This window comes from Gastrolobium bilobum, unplaced genomic scaffold, assembly GCF_033153095.1.
Source record: "Gastrolobium bilobum isolate Gb01-03AN ecotype WA unplaced genomic scaffold, APGP_CSIRO_Gbil_v1 utg966, whole genome shotgun sequence".
Classification (NCBI taxonomy): domain Eukaryota; kingdom Viridiplantae; phylum Streptophyta; class Magnoliopsida; order Fabales; family Fabaceae; genus Gastrolobium; species Gastrolobium bilobum.
The window spans coordinates 788,960-805,575 of record NW_026899514.1 but is presented as its reverse complement, the minus strand read 5'-3'; the positions used below and the strand labels follow the sequence as shown (position 1 = coordinate 805,575).

The 16,616-nt window shown below is 31.9% G+C and overlaps 1 pseudogene; it reads left to right on the top strand.

Annotated features, from left to right (window-relative positions):
- The first annotated feature begins 15,374 nt into the window (after positions 1-15,374).
- Positions 15,375-16,351, top strand: LOC133290837 (uncharacterized; annotated as a pseudogene).
- Positions 16,352-16,616: the final 265 nt, after the last annotated feature.

The following is a 16,616-nucleotide window of genomic DNA, read 5'->3' as shown; positions in this document are numbered from 1 at the left end:
TCCCTTTTAATTCCATCATTTTAAGTGTTTTTTTAAAATTTCTTACTTAGGCTAACTTCAATGAATTTTCTATTTAAAATTTTCCAAGTTAAAACAAAGAGTACATTGGATTGGCTCGAGAATATTGATACGTCAAATATTTCGTGTATTCTCATCAAATATATTTTTAGGAGGGGCGAGAAGCTTTAAATGTGACTAAGCCCTAACACGAGATTAGTTTCATAATCAGCATAAAGAATTGATGCTTGTGGAAATATTAAGAGGAACGACTCAAAGAGCAAAATAAAAAAAATCCTTCCAAGCTGTAACAATTGAGTTGAATTAAAAATAATAAAGTAAAATGCAATTAAAGAAGAGAGATACTTTTCTTATTTTGTAAAAAAATAGTTATCTTATGTTATAGAAATAAGATTACAAATGAGATCCATAAGTAAGAGGAGAGAACAAAAAAGAAGAAGTGAGATCCACCCATCTTTTATGTATGTAAAAAATTTAGTTATCTTATATAAAATAATATAAATATAACATGAGAGACGAAGGCAAGAAGGTGTGATGTTGTTGTTGGGTCTCCAGTTGTTTAGGCCTACCAGCCTGATCCTCTTACGCTCATCATTGCTTGGGCCACTATAGTTGGTTCACTTTTGCTAGGGCAACCCACTATAAAAAATATCATTATCCACGAGGATAGCGTTAACCAATCACATTCACAATTTCACATGTTGCACGCATTGATTGCTACGTAGCAATGATATGACACGTGACACGACACTCTAACACTTAATTCTAAAAAAAAAAAAAATTGACACGTTAGGACACGTTTTAATATTAAATAATATTTTTAATTTATATAGCGTATATTTCATTTAATATTCAATAATTTAACAAAAAAATGAAACTAAATTAATAATACATATCAACAGGTTATAAAGGTGTGTGAGAGAGAGAGACACAGAGAGAGATAATATTAGATAGAGAGATCAAATCATATTAGAGAGAGATCAGAGAGAAAGAGATACAACAAGAACGTAATAGGAATTGACAAAAACGATGCTAAGATGATCTCTTATCTACTTAAGGAAAAAAAAGACAAAAAAATAAAATTGATATGATTAGGTGAAAACTTTATTAATATATCTTAATTTGTTTAAAAAAAAAATTTAAAAAATAACTTTTAAAAAAGTAATTTTTTTACAAAAATGTCATTTGACCGTGTCGAACACAGTCAGATTCGCGTGTCAAAATGATCAACGTGTCGGGTATGTTGACTGTGTGTCAAACATCATATCAAAACGTGTCGGACACGGCACTCCCTATTTTTTAAAGTGTCGTGCTTCCTTGATTGATTGCACGTATAGCTGGATCATTTGGAAAACTATTTCATCATTGGGGGCATCGTCGTGCGAACTTTGAGCATGCTGCCACAGTTCCCCAAATAGTTTTTGGAATGCTATGGTGATGGAATTTTTTTTCAAATTGTCACAGCTCCAAATTTGGTGGCAGTTGTAGAGAGTTTCAATTACCACATGAAAAAACAAGACATAGAGGATGTTACAAAATTAATCACAATACTAATTAATAAATAAATTAAATTAGTTTCTATACTAATTATACATTATTTATGTACATTACAATATTAATTACATATATTAATTAATTGATGCATTGCTAATTAATATTATACATTGACAGTTAATTATTAAATTATAATTAATTACACTTAACACATAACTCACACAGATTAATTTACACACTAAATAAATATTTTAATAATTAAATTCTTAATTAATTGTTTATTATTTACAGTAATTTATTATTATTTAAAGTTTAAGTGGAGTTAGACATTATTATCTCAGGAAAGACTCCTAACCTCTTTCAGGATTTATAGAAGAAATTACATATCATCCATTAACAAAGTCCTCGTATTAATCAGAGGGGTTCGAATCCATATCCTTGAAGGATATGAACCAAACCCTTAGCTAACACTATATTATATAGGATTAGTATGATATATTACACTATATTATCTTACACGGTTTACAATTAATATGTACAACAACAAAATTAAATAGGGAAAGAGTAGAAACTTATTTACTATAGAGCTTGAGAGATAATTTTAAAGAGAGACTATAGAGAAAGTAGAGTATTATAAAAGGGTAATATGAGTCTCTTGTAGCATACTAGCAGGAAAAAAAAAAAAATCGTGCAAGAGCTGCTGTTCATACATACGATACGGTGGCTTAGACAACGAGTCTTATTAAGTTTTTTTTTTTTTTTACATATATTTAAGCTTTTTAAAAATACTAATTTAAGACATTTAATATTTGATAAATTTTTGGGGATACAGATATTTTAGCATATATTAATATTTATGAAGGCTATGTGGATCAATTTGAAAAAAAGTATTTATGAAGGGACCAAATAGAAAATTAACGTCACTAATTAGGACCAAAAATTTGATTTAACACACCTATTCAGAAAAAAATTAGTACCACGTCGTGATCTAATAGTTGCGCAAAAGGAGTAGATAGGATATTATTATAGTTATTGATGGCAGTGATTGATCTCGGCCCACTGTTTATTTTTCAAGTCCATAATCATGGGCCAAAATAGCTCAGCCCATTAGATGAAATACAAGATAAGAAAAAAAGTCATTTAATCATGCATAAAATAACATCTAATTGGGGAGGAGTTGATGCATAAAGAGTAAGAAAAGTATGTGAGAAATTAAAACTATTTATAATAAAATTATAAATTTAGTAATGAAAAATATATATATTACGTGACTTGAATTAAATTAGCTTAATTTAAAAAAATTAAAATTAATTGAATAAAACTAGTTTTTTTCTAAAACAAACAAATAAACAATGTATGCTATTTAAATTATATTTGCATTTTTTAGTTCACTTCTACCTAACAAAAATCAAATTTAAACATGGTTGAAATATTTGTAAAGATAAAGCATGTATAAATATAATTCACCTTTACTTGATATTAAATTATTAAATAAATATATATCTATTTTTGGTTGGTAATTAAATATACATGTCGTTTTTAACTTATTTTTAAACTTAAATTTGAACTTTATTAAAATAAATTATTTTTACCTTTTATAATTTTAAAATTTTAAAAATATTTTTCATTTATTTCTTATATTTTATCTAAATTTAAATTTTTTTTAAGACAGATGCTTATTGGTTGATATGATAATACAGATCCAAATATTTGTTTAATGTACCACTATTGATTCAAGTGGTAATTAAGGAGTTTGTTTCCTTATCTTGTGTTCGAGCCTAAAAAAAAAAATCTTAACTTACAAAAAAGAAAAAAATCTTAAATTTTTTTCCCTCTATACTAAATCTAAGTGACTTGGAATACAATTAATTAAATAATCAATAAATTGGTGAATGTGTCTCATGTTAGTTTAATGTAGTATGATTATGCTGCATGTCATAACATGCATTTCACATTAATCATAGTCGTTGGATTCCACGTATACACACCAATGATGATCTGGCACAAGTTAACTCTTTCAAGTGTTATAAAATTCGACTTGATTATCAACTCGGATGCCAAGTCAACGGTTCAACCGGATAAATATATGTTAATTTCAAATTTGAGCTTTGATTTATTACAAATATACAACAATTTAATTTTGGGCTTAAAGCATAAGACCCGAATCATTAATAAACTTATTGGCCCGTAATAAAACACTGCAAACATAAATCATTAATGATTTATGGACTTCAAACATAAATTACCCAGCCTATAAATCATTACATCAGTCGATACAAACATAATAAAAATAAAATCCCACAACAGTAAACACACTAATTTTCATATTAATCAAGTCCAAATAACAGTAACCATTACTATTGAGTGAAAACAATAGTGGTTGGTGGCATTATGGTGGGGACAATATTTGTGTAAGTATTATCCTATAGCTAATTACTTTTACAATAGTACAATATGTTTTCAACTCTTCGGTAGGAAAGAGTTGAAGTTATGGTGGATAGTGGCATTGTGGTGGGGATTAGATTTGTCTAAGCTTGCTCTTTTGGTAAACCTTTGGAGATATTTACATAAGCATACTTAATGAGAATCTATCTTTGTTAGTTAAGTTACAAATCATACTCTTTTAAGATTCCGGATTTTTGTGTTCTACTTTCTCTAGAAATTTGCACTTTGAGGCAATGGTGGAGCCAATTATTAGTATAAAGAGATGAAGCATAATGTAGACTTCAAATCTAGTTGTAGACTCTTTAGAAGGAATTGATGGCGGAAGAAGAAGCCCGTAGCTTACCACCACCACCTCCTACCCCCACTTCCAATGTAGACTTCAAATCTGCCTCAAGCAGTTAAGAGAGTAGTTCACCAATTCTAATCTACATCAATTCTAATCTGGTTTATTAATACTGCTTCCTTCAAGTGGAGCACATTTCAAATCTACATCAATTAAGCAATACTGAGAATATGTTTGCCGTGTTACTTGGAAGCAGATAGAGCCTCACAGTTTGCCTCTTTTCCTCCAATGTATTTGTTTTTCTCTTGCAGTTTATGACTAACTACAAGGCAGCCTAACTAGGGAAATTATTTTTATTGCAATATTATTGATTATTAGGCCTGTAAACTGTACAATAACAACTTGCTTGAGCTTCGAGCCCATAGTCTCTCCTCTTCCCAAATACTGTATGTAATAATGTTATGTACCCTTTCTATTATTTATTTATTTTTACTGATAAAAATGATATATTATTACTTTGTTTGCATGCTTGTCCCTTTCAAATTTATGGCAAAAGCCTTGTAATTTTTGAAAAATAGTCTATGCGTTGCACTTGATGGCTTCAGAGTTTAAGGGTGGTGCATGATATGAATCCCGGTTGTTATGTTCAGTTGACTGATAAAACATGCCTGTATTTAATATAGATACCTTTCAAGCATGATGCATTCTTCATATGAGAATACTGATATTTACACTCCAGAAAAATCGTATCCTGTCTGATTAAATACTTAGTATAATTTGAGTGGTTGAACTAGTTAACTCAGTGGGCCTTTAGACCTTGATTTGATCAGTCATCAATTTGTGGCTAGTAATTCACCTGTAAAGAACCAATTCAACCCAAAAGCTTAAGCTGTTGGGTGAGACTACATTAATGGTTTTATATAACTCAACACGCCCCCTCACACGAGAGCCCACTGGGCTTGAAGGGTGGACAATGCACATGCCCACCTACCTATGCGAACAAAGAAATTCCACTTGAAAGAAAGTGGGAGGCGGCGAGGATCAAACTCGGGACACGAGGCTCTGATACCATGTAAAGAACCAATTCAACCCAAAAGCTTAAGCTGTTGGGTGAGACTACATTAATGGTTTTATATAACTCAACATCACCATTTACTAATTTTTTCCATGCTAAGATTGATTGAAGCTGCATGGCTCTGCATTGTAGAGTTGTATTATAGTTGAATATATGTATTTGCTCAATGCTTCCTACGGACAACATAATATGATGTGGTCCTATAGCAGTATGGTAACTAAAAAGATGCCAGGTAAATGGGAAGGCAATAAGAATCAGAAAAGAACAAGTACTGAGAAACCTGTTGCCCATCTCAAAATTCTTCTTGAGAGCCCTATTTATTTACCTAGTGACAAATGTTGCGTTAATTTTGATATAGTAAGAAAGCTTTGGATACCACTTACATTCATGCAAATGAAAATATAAGTCTCTAATTTTACAGCCGTTATTGTGTCCATGCAAGTGCACCCTTGATAGTTTTGTACAATAAATTAACAACATTCTCCTCACTCATGACTTCGAGCCCATGGTCTGTATAGAATTAAAGTTTATTTATTTTTGCGTTTTCATTTTAGAGTTTGGCCAATCTCAATGTTGAGCTTCTGAAATTTGCTTGAGTATTAATTCAGTGGAGATTAGATGATCCTAATAACTACATGTCATTCCATAAAGATTGGAGATTTTGGTCTTGCAAGATGGCAACTTTAATGCTCATTCAGTAGATTTTGATCCTAATAACTTCTTTGCAGCAATATGCGTTGTTATTACAATTATAATAATTTGTGCAATTAAAGAAAAGCTGGTTAATGACTTTTTTTATTGTAAAATTGAAATCGAATCACATACTGTGAAAAATCATGTATTGGTGATGAGTATATTAATTTTAAATTTCACAATAATATTATTATGCTCAAATTTAAGGGGCATAATATTGGTAATGAGCATAATAATTGTAATAAATGCAGTATGCCATGTCACCATCGATGAATATTAATATGTGATAGATTTCATGTATGCTTTTAATATGTGATAGATCGATAATATATATTATATTTTGTTTTCAGTCACACATTAAAGAAGGGCTATAATTGGATTGACACTGTAATATAACCCCCTTGATAGAGGTGAGGGTTCATGTACAATTTTTTTTTTAAAGAAGAAAATTAAAACTTTAAAAAATATATATATCAAAGTTATTTGATACATGAACTCCGACTTCATGATAACTCCAGGCTCCAGCAACAATCTGGATGACTTCTGACTTCTGACTTCTTACCAAAGCATTTTAATAAACAAATTCCTTTTTATTTATAAAAAATATGAATTTATTTAATTTCATGTTGCATGATTTTTTTTTTTTATGTCATAGACATATAACGATAACCTTTCACCACCACCTAAAAAAGAAAAAAATTATGCAGTTATCAAAAAGGGTGTGTAGTTAAAAATGTTGGAAGTATTTAAGTATGAGCTGTAAAGAAGTACCACATTGGCTAGACATAGACCAAGTGATGACCATATATATAAGTACAAAAGACCATAAACTTAAAATCTTAAAGTTTTGAATTGAGACGTGGTATTAGCTCACTTATTTTGAGCTGCTCGTACCATGGTCAGCTTTTACCTCATTCCAAAAAATAACATGGCCAGCTTTTACCTCATTCTACATTTTCTTTTTTTTTTATTCCAGAAATTCAATGGCGGTTATTCCATCTGTTTTCAGAACCGACCTTAAATCACGCAAAAAGAACAATGTGGCCAATTTCTAAGTCATATTTGAGAACTGCATCGAAAAGTTTTGTGGCGGAGTAAAATCCGTTTCTGTTATAGTACCAATCTCCGATGTTAATCAGATTGTTGTACTTGTACCCATCTGTTAATCAGATTGTTGTACTTGTACCCATCTTATATAGACTTGAGTATGTACATACAGTTTGTCTCATAGGATAACGACTATAACATACTAGAGTGCCGGATCAATAAAATTTCATTTATTAATACATATTTAGTGGCAGGAATAATTGTGTTGCCCAAGAATTTTTTTTTTTTAAATTTTTAAAAAAATAAAAGAATAATTCTCTGAAAAATAGAAAATTCCACCCCAATTTCCTCCCAAAAAAATAAAAGATGCCTTAGAATATTGTTTGACACTTAGGTGGTGTTTGGATGGGGTCTTTCCCAAATTTGTATAGGTTTCTGAGAGAAGGATTCTAGGATAGCAATGTTTGGTTGAGAGGGATTCACACAAAAAGCTGGTGATCCAAAATGCATAGGTTTCTAAATTTTCCTCAAAATCATAGGTTTTGGTACTGTTTGAAAACCGTTTTCGTCCATGGGATTTTGTAAAAACACAGATACTCGATTTTTGCTGTTCATCTCCTCTGTTTGTGTGCTTCGTCAGTTTTTGCTGTTCATCTCCTCGGTTTGTTCATGATCACCACCAGCAAGCAAATACTCCCTGCCATGAAGTTGTTGCCATAACATCATCACTTGATTCTTTGAGAAAACATCAAAGCAAAAAATACGGAAGAAACATAAACGAAAGGGGAAACAGTTGTATCATATTAGCGCAAGAGACAATTTAATCAAAACAAGTAATCGTCTCAGCGTTTACTTTCAATTGCAAAAGATAAACTTGATGAAAGATGGATCCTCCCACACTCTGTAACCATTCTGTGAAGCAAGTTGAAGTGGACCAACCAAAGAAGAAGCCATCATCACGAATCGAAGCTCCCAGTGTGTGGGGTTTTTTTTTATAATTTAAGATAAGGGTTATTTTAGTAATTTAAGATTGTTTTTCCATCTATATCTCACTTCCAACCAAACATACATTTCCTAAAATTTACCTAATTTTCCCAGTAAAATTTTTCCCTACCAAACAACTTTTTTTTACATTTTTCTACCTATCTCACTTTATCCATCTTTCCAATCATTTCTCTATCTATTACATTTCTCTACTATTCAAAAAAAAAAATTGTCAACCAAACGCCAGCTTAGAATATTTACCCAACTTTATTGTTGTTTGTTTGAGTTGCCTTGGTCCTCTCCAAGTAACGCCTAAACTACTTTTTTGTCCTTTTGTTGAGCACCTGTCCTGAAGCACCCATCTTCTGATCTAATCTTGATTTGTATGATCTCAAACATTGTCACTGTGTGCCAATTGATACAGGTTGCAAAGACTAAAATTGTTGTCTCCAAGATTACGATCAGCTGTTATAACGCTTGACATGGAAAGAATCCAAGATGCACATCTCAATATAGTTGCTAATACTGTAAAAGAGTCAATTTTGCAAACTAAAAAAAAATAAAATTGAAGCCAGAGGTAGAGTTTCTCTGGTAATTATGACTTTCTCTTCCTTTTATGCTTGCAATATCCAAAATTTTGGTTGATATGCAGCAAATTAAGGTTTTGGATATTAAAAAGCTTGAAGTTGTTCCCCAAGATGCTGATAGAAGTAAAATCCATTTTCAACTTCACTATCTAGAAAATTTGCTCCCATTAGTTGTGGTGAAGGTATTTTCATTTGACTCTCTTTATACTATGTAGTGATAATGGTATCCTCTAACTATCAAACGTAATTAAGGAGGCTAATATATAAGTGGCAGGTTATATTTACAAAACATTTTTGTTTATAAACTCTTACAAACTACACTATATTCTCCCGGGAGAATACAAACTTTTAGAAACTACACTATGTTCTCCCGGGAGAAAATAGTGTAATTTGTAAAAAAATTCAGAAAAATTTGTAAACGTATCATGTCCCAATATATAATAAAAAGAGAATATTTGTCATAAATGATTATTTCTATAAGATTAATTAAGCAAGGAAAATAAGGTCAAGCCATAAAAAGAAAGATAGAGAATAGGATAACATATGAGCAACGAAGCGAGATTAAAAATATGGATGAAATTCAAATAATAAGGTAGTAAGTAGTTGAGCAACCACAAGAGATTAAAAAGATGGATTGCATTCAAATAGCATGTTGTAGTCTTTCATATAGCATGTTGCATTCTTTCATATAGCATGTTGTAGACATTCAAATTATTATGGGTCACTTTAGTGAAAAATTCACAAAATTAATTATTATTTGAGTCATCAATTTAATAGTAATTTTTAAAATAATAATATTGTTATTATGATTCTATTTGCTAAATATTGATTATTATTTATGATTTAATTAAGAGGAAATTGTCAGGTTAAAGTACACAACTTTGTGTCATTTTAAGTTAAATTACTGTGTTTTGATGCATATCCATTGATTTTTTTCTATTTTCTCTTCTCCACAATATTTTTTCTTTGTCTCTCTTTCTAATTTTAACGGAAGAGAGAAAGCATAAAAGACCAATAAATATATACCAAGACACATTCGTTGAGAATTATAAATAATTGAATATTGTACTATCTTCATTGAGAAAACAGAAAAAGACCAATTTTTTTTCCAGAATTCGCTTCATACTCTTTCTAAAAATTGGAGCTCTTTCTAAATAATTGAATATCGTACTATCTTTATTGAGAATTATAAATTTATAAAAATAAATAATAAATTTTTGTAATTTTGTAATTTGTAACTTTTATTACTTAAGTTGTAATATTTAACATAAAACTTATAACTTATAAAAATTTCGGTAGGGTGTCTGTTCTTTAAAGATAGTACCAAAGTAAAATCCCTTTCCTTAGACTCAAATTTTAATGTTTCCTTATAACGTTCACTTTGATACTCTATTTTACTATTTTTTGAAATTACGGAATTTCTGTCAAATGGTGAATGTTGTATACCTTCTTTTTTTTTTTTTCCATACAACAAAATTCAATTTGACATGAATTTATCATATTTATTTCCGTTGAATTCTATGTGGGATATGATCGCTTCTTTGTGGTCTAACATTCTTGCCAATACATTATCTTCATTCTGTTATGGATTATAATCTCTAATAAAAAAGATAGCTCCATGAGCAAAAGCCCCTGTTACGAATACTAATAAATACTAAAAAAAAAAATAGGCTCTCTACAAACATATAATAACGGATTCGAAATTGTAACCAAGCATCGCCCATTGGTTCTATTCCCGATTCATAGGGGTGTCAAAATAGGTTATGACACGCAGGTCGACCCACAACACGACATAAAAATTCATGTTCAGGTTGATCAGCAAAAAAGTATGTGTCGTGTTCGTATTGGAAAAAATAACCCGCAAAATATTCCCGTCGTGTCAAATTCATGTTGACCCGTACTTTTTTATTTTATTTTTTTTAAATTTTGACCCATTTTTTTTAAATTTTTTGTCAATTACTGTTTTGACTCATAGTTTGAGTATTATTCGAGTTGTGTTGTGTCAACCTGCAAAAAATTCGTGTCGTGTTCATGTTGAAGATTTTGACACGAATAAAAATTTATGTCGTGTACGTGTTGCATGTATTTGTGTCGTCTCAAATTCATGTTATGTCAACTCGTTTTGACACCCCTAATCTATCCTTTCGCCATGCATAAACTGAACCAACAATTAGAATAAGCACGAAGATGAAAGCTTCTATAAATACGGATACCCCCAAGACTTTTAATGGTTTCGGTACCCGCGGGATTATTAACAGTACCCTTTTTGGAAAATGTTAATAAATTTCAAAACCCATTTCGCCGTCCAGTAGCAACAACCGTCTTTTTGATTGGTACCGCAGTGGCTCTTTGGTTGGGTATTGGAGCAACTTTTCTAACTGGATTTTATTCCAAAGATGTGATATTAGAGCTCGCTTACACTAAGTATACCATCAGTGGTAATTTTGCTTTCTGGTTGGGAAGTATCTCTGTCCTTTTCACTTCTTATTACTCTTTTCGTTCACTTTTTCTAACATTTCTAGTACCAACTAATTCCCTGACCTTATTTCTGAGCTGCCGAGAATCCTTCTAACTCTTTTTTGAAAGTCAAGAATGTGAAAACCGAGGCCATTGAAAAAAGAGATATATATTTTCTGCAATAGGGTCCCATTACAATTAATAAGAAATAAGGAATTCCCTTTTTCTGTGCTCATGTGGGCAGCATGCGCTAAGGCCTTGGTGAGATGCCTTCCTTCATCAACTGGCAAACCCCTCACCACTAGACCAAAACTAGTGGCTTTCAAATGTTGTATACTAAGCCATTCAAGTTGCATACTAAAAAATAAATAAATAAAATAGAATTGTAAAAATTATAATTTAATAAAAGTTAGAAACTCACGGAAGTTATAAACCTTTTATTACGTGATCTGTAATTTTTATCATTCAGTTTATAATTTTATTGTGTAGTTTGTATTTTAAAAGTAGTACAAATGAAAATATCATGTACATCCTCTCTTTTTTTGGTAGACAAAAGGGCTAGAGCCCCCTAAAAAAAATGAAAAAACAAAACAAACAGAACATCAAACACAAACCCAACTATTGGACCACCAAAACCCTGGGCCTACCCACTGCAGTAAGTTGATGCTTGAATGAGGCTCTTCACTGAAAAAATAATGCATATCACCATCGTTATTCAAGGTATAATTTGTCATTCAATTCGCACAAGCATTATTCTCTTTATAGATATCCCTCACGAACTGCTACATCCTGATTGGTGAGCACATTAATCACATAAGCTGAATCACTTTCAATTATAATACTGCGATGTCCAATATTCCAAGTCAATCAAGCCCATGTAGCACCCCTCCATAACTTCACTTTAAAAGAATTGTAGATACCCAATCTCAAAGCAAAATCCCCTAGCCATCTCCCTTGCAAATCTCTAATTACCCCCATCACACGTTACAAGACCAGGATTACCACGTACAGCACCATTTGTGTAGATCTTGACGAACCCAATCACTGGAAACTGCCAAACAGTATCCACTGCAACTGATCTCCTAGCTAAAGATTGTCCAATCACAAATTTGAATGCGTTATCCACCTTAACCGTTAAATTCTAGATTAGCTACAACCTAGAATTAGTAGGAGGGACAAATAAACCGTGCAATCTATCATTTCTCCATTGCCAGACTTTCCAGTGATCACACAAGGTACATCCCTTTTAATTCCATCTTTTTAAGTGTTTTTTTAAAAATAAATTCTAAGGTGGTGTTTGGTTGGGAGCTTTTCAGCGGATATCTATGTTTCTCAAGTATGGCTTTTAGAAACACCATGTTTGTTTCAACGTATTTTCACCAAAAACCCATCTATCCAATTTGTATGGATTTATGAGAAACATAGATATCCGCATTGTTTAGAAACTTAATTTGAAGGTGGAATTTTTCGGAAAACCGGTTATCTGGCTTTTAATGCATTGTTGATTTCATAAATTTACATAAATTTCCAGTAAAAATTTTCCTCACCAAACAACTTTTTTTTACATTTTTCTACCTATCTCACTTTATCTATCTTTCCAATCATTTCTCTATCTATTACATTTCCTTACTATTTCAAAAAAAATTCCTCAACCAAACGCCCCCTAAGTGTTTTTTTTTTTTTAAATTTCTTACTTAGGCTAACTTCAATGAATTTTGCTATTCAAAATTCTTCATGTAAAAACAAAGAGTACATTGGATTGGCTCGAGAATATTGATAAGTCAGATATTGCGTGTATAAATCCTTTCAAGCTTTTACAATTGAGTTGAAACTAAAAATAAAAAAGTAAAATGCAATTACGAGGTGTTTGGTTGAGGAGAAATTTTTTGAATACTAGGGAAATATAATTGATAGGAAAATGGTTGGAAAATGAGTTTGGTAAGAAAATATAAAAAAAGTTGTATGGTTAGAAAAAAATTTACAGAGCAAATGGAATACCACATGAGAAGTAGGTATCTTGCATGCTATTTTTTGTCACTTTTTCCACACAATGTTAAAAGGCTAGGCAACTAAGATAGGTAGACAAATTTTGTATTCTCTCCTACCAAACATGGACAACACATAATACCACTTTAAGAAACCTAGGCATCCTCTCAAAAAACTTGTACCAAACACCACCAAGGAAATGGATAAGATGAGATAAACTGATAGAGGAAGGTGTGATGATGCTTCTGGGTCTCCAGGTGTTTGGGCCTACCAGCCTGATCCTCTTAGGCTCGTCATTGCTTAAGCCACCTTAGTTGGTTCAGTTTTACTGGGTCGACCCGCTACAAAAAATATCAGTATCCATGAGAATAAGGTTGACCAATCACATTCACATGTTGCACGCACTGATTATATGTATTCTGCTATGCGATTGCGGATATAGCTAGATGACTTGGAAGGCTATTTCATCGTTTGGGGGCGTCACTGTATGTATTTTACATGTTTTATATGGTTCCAAAATTATTTTTCCATGGGCGGCATTCAGTTTTGCATTCTACCTTGACAAAATTATTTTATAATTTTCATTTTTTAAAGCAATTTTGTGGATCCCTTTTAGGGAATTCTTTATTTTAATTTTGGTTTCAAATTCCGCAATGACAATAATTTCACTAAAGAGTAACTATATAACAATATATATATATATCTGACATATATGTCGAGATTTACCGTTATATATCATATTCTTTGCTATTCTGATTGTGTCTTACCATCACAATAGATGTACACATTAGGCATTGGTTTCAGCCAACTCATAATATCTTCAAGGAAATTATGAAACTATTCTCCACCGGCTTTATGCAAAGCAATAAAATTTTCTTTCATACTTGATCTAGTAATACGCATTTGCTTGGATTATTTACAAGGAATTGAAACCCCTCCCCTCCAAGTGCGAACATATATCCATTTGTGGACTTAGTATCATTAGAACTGATTATATAATTTGCGTCATTGTATCATTTCAACATGGTACTTTGTGTAATGATATGCAGATTGAGGAGTGAACTATCCAACTGTCTGTTGCCTGCCAATCTTGTTTATAACCGATTCACCATCTATGAAAAAACCCAACAAATTATATTATACATCCTCCAAAGTAATTCACCTCACCCTATGGCATATGAAACAATTGCGTCTTCAGTCGCAATCGCTCGACAAAGGTCAAAGCATAATGATTTTGAAACAAAATATAAAACACGTGTAATGATAAATTAATTATGCACACCTCATGGTTCTAAAGATGGGCCCACATGTAGGAAACCAATCTTCCTAAGGTACATATGAATTTTATTCCATATGTGCAAATGATCATGTGATGCATCTCGTTTGACATTGATCAAGCAATCATATGCATTTTTTCTTTTTTTTCTTTTTTCTTTTTGGTAAATATCATATGCATTGTTTCATACATAAGTGAAAATGTGTTTGTCATGTTAGGAAAATGGTCTCAATTGGGCCAAGGTTAATCCGACTTCGCAAGGATTATAAAGGTGACTGGTGAAGAGATGAGATCCAACGGAAGAATCAATGAAAGACCTAGGAGGGAATGCCATATTTCTAATTCTCAAATGGTAATAAATTAATCACAATACTAATTAATAAATAAAATAATTAAATTAGTTCCTATACTAATTATACATTATTTATGTACTTTACAGTATTAATTACATATATTAATTAATTGTTACATTACTGGTCAATAATATACATTGAAAATTAAATATTAAATTATCAATTAATTACACTTAACACGTAAGTCACACAGATTAATTTACACACTAAATAAATATTATAATAATTAAATTCTTATTTATTTATTTATTATTTACAGTAACTGATTATTATTTTAGTAATTAATGCTTACTCTTAATTAAATTAATACAATACATTATACTTCCCTATAGGATTAATATGATGCATTACACTATATTATCTTACACGGTTTGCAATTAATAAGTACAGTAAAAAAATTAAATAGGAAATGAGTAGAAAGTTATTTACTAAAGAGCTTGAGAGATAATTTTAAAGAGAAAGTAGAGGATGTAGCAGACGCATGAGAATGTTTATACGGCGATGTAGCAGACGCATCAGATTTAGTCACATGGGATGGCAGTATGTTTGTGATTTTTCCATATCCATTTCCTGACGTGGCAAAATGTTTCCCGTATTCCGTTCGTCTTTGCACACGTTGCTGAGGGGACGCTCGTGTGCCACTCACGTGCGAGGATGGTGTGACCTTGAGTTAGCCATGTCTCCCAATTTTGATTTGTGCAAGGGTGGAGGAATCATAATCATTAGTGCCCTTAGGGGGTTTGTGAGATGACATATCATTAGTGCATTCTAACCAATTTTGTTGATCTGGGTATGCTCCTAATCAAAGACACGTAGATAGATGTTCAAGTAGGTTAGTAGATGCCAATTTTGTTGATGGTCCCTTTGGGTATGTGTAGGCTTCAGTTCACGAAGGGTTCGGTTGCGCAATGGCCCTTCTCGAACAAAGTCTCTGCTCTTCCAAATCTGATGTCTTTCAAGGTATCTCAAGATGATAAGACTAAAATATGGTCTCTGATCCCATAACATCTACTGGGTTTTTGACTATTTTAAGTCAAGATGCATTTGACTCTAGTCAAAAACGCCCTGCTGGTGAACCACTGGTTTGATACTACGTTTCCTCTCTGTATTTAGTCAAAATTGACAAGTTAGCACTACATTTAGTGTTATTTAGGCTTTAAATCAAAGAAAGTTGAAGATAACTTGTTTATGCACATTTAACAGTTCGGATGCCTCCAGTGTGTTCTGATTGTTACTCTAATTTTAAGTCAACTCTGTAGTTTAAGAGGACTACTTTTTTTCCTTTAAAAAACTATAAAAACCTGATTATGTTTATAATATTAATTGTAGTTCTTCTGGTTTATGAACTTCATTTTTCGCTGGCTCCGTATCCTGCACAACATGATATGAATGATGTGACTTGTCCTCATGATGATGTGAAACGCCTCATTCAATTCTTCCCACCATTGGTGCTGTTTCTGGAATGACCGAATCGTGGTAAATTTATTTTTATGCTTGAAAACTTACCATTGTAGTGCACAAACTTGTTCCTCTTCTATGTCTCTTAACATATCTTATTTTGAAGTAACAGTGTGAAACCATCTGCGCCTTCCCCCCAGCTTACCATCTTCTATGCTGGTGGTGCTGTCAATGTCTTTGATGATATCTCTGCAGAGAAGGTGTTTGTTTATGTTTTTCACATTTCCTCTGCCCTCCATCCATAATAAAGTAAACAAAAAACAAAGTGGTTATGCTTAAGGTGACCATCTTTCTGCAGGCACAAGCTATCATGTTTTTGATTAGGTTGAACCTTCTGAGCATTCTCCACCTACATTTTTCAGACTAGCAAGCTTATCTTTTTTTACTTATTTTATTGTGGGCGTGAAAGGCCCAAAATTACAATTCAGGCCCGTAGCCTAAATTAGATGAACAGCTTAGA